The 1,431-nt window shown below is 39.7% G+C and overlaps 1 pseudogene; it reads left to right on the top strand.

Moving 5' to 3' along the window:
• Positions 1–252: 252 nt before the first annotated feature.
• On the top strand, positions 253–518 carry LOC107532152 (small ribosomal subunit protein uS14 pseudogene; annotated as a pseudogene).
• Positions 519–1,431: the final 913 nt, after the last annotated feature.

The following is a 1,431-nucleotide window of genomic DNA, read 5'->3' as shown; positions in this document are numbered from 1 at the left end:
AAGTGAACTTCATTAGCTTCTCTCTATGCCTCTTCTAGCTCCCTGTAGCATTCTTTGCTTTTGTTAAGATGGCCTCAGGAGAGACTTGAATCCCCTGATGTTTTATGCAAACATAAGTGGTTATGCATGTGCATTTTTATTGATAGAAGGCCCCCCCATAAGATTCTCTGAGGCATCTCCGACTCGCTACCTCTCCCCAACAAGGTTAAGAACTGCTATATCCTTTGGCCTCGTTGCTTCAGAGTGAGCAAGATGGGTCACCAGCAACTCCACTGGAGTGATCTGAGGGAATTCGGCCAGGGCTCTCGTTCTTGCCGCGTCTGCTCAAACCGGCACGGTCGGATCCAGAAATACGGCCTCAATATGTGCAGCCAGGGTTTCCGTCAGTACGCGAAGGATATAGGCTTCATTAAGTTGGACTAAGGGAACTTCCATGAATGGGTCATTCAAGACATCTACCTTACCGCAGAATGCTGTCTTTTTGTACATAAAATAAAAAGAACTTCAAATATAAAAAAGGAAGAAAAAAAAGAACTGCTATACTATACAAGAGGGAGATAAAGGAAGGCTAGAGGGAATAATTGGTTAAGGCGTTATGAAAGAAAAGGAACTTGAGTTGGCCTTTGAGCTTGGATAGAGTTTGAACAGATGGGAGGAGGAAGAGAAGTATTCCAGGATGGTAACAATATGGATAAAGACATGTAGCCAGTATTTATGGAGCAAATATATTAGGCATTGATTTTCTTTATAAATCCTCAAAATAGGCCTAGGAGGTAGATATTACCAGTATTCTTATTTTGTTAAAAAAATGGATGATCACAAGGGTTAAATACTTGTCCAAGGTCATGAAGTTAGTAAATGGTAGAACAAGGAGTTGAACCTTTGTAGTCTACCAACCCAGGCACATAGCACTATACCACAGAGCTTCCTCTCTCTGGTCCATTAGTGTTTTGGATTGCCTAGGATAGATGATTTGTATAGGGGACAGGTATGACATAAGCTTGGTTAGATAGGTAGGGCAGTACCAAATGTGGAGTACTTTTAGGATCAAGAAGAATAATTTGGATTTGATACTAGAGTCAGTAAGGAGCCATGAGAAGATTTTAGACCAGTGAAGATAAAACAAAAATGTTTTTTTCTTAATTGTGTATTTACATCTTTAATGGTCTTACTAATATTTTATCTTCTTGATCTATCAATCACTGAGAGGTATGCTGAGATCTACTTTGACTATAGATTTATCAATGTGTGATTCTACCAAATTTTCATTCTATATTTTGATGTTATGTTATTAAAGAAAATGAACACTTTTAAAAAAGTTATTGTTGAACGTTTTACAGATATCTCCCTTTTCCCCTCATTGACCCCCTCCTCCTCCCAGCCCCTCCCCAGGCTTTCACCACACTGTTGTCTGTGTCCATGGGCTATGCA

Source organism: Miniopterus natalensis, chromosome 16 (assembly GCF_054644295.1).
Source record: "Miniopterus natalensis isolate mMinNat1 chromosome 16, mMinNat1.hap1, whole genome shotgun sequence".
Lineage (NCBI taxonomy): Eukaryota > Metazoa > Chordata > Mammalia > Chiroptera > Miniopteridae > Miniopterus > Miniopterus natalensis.
This window is presented reverse-complemented; position numbering and strand designations above follow the sequence as displayed.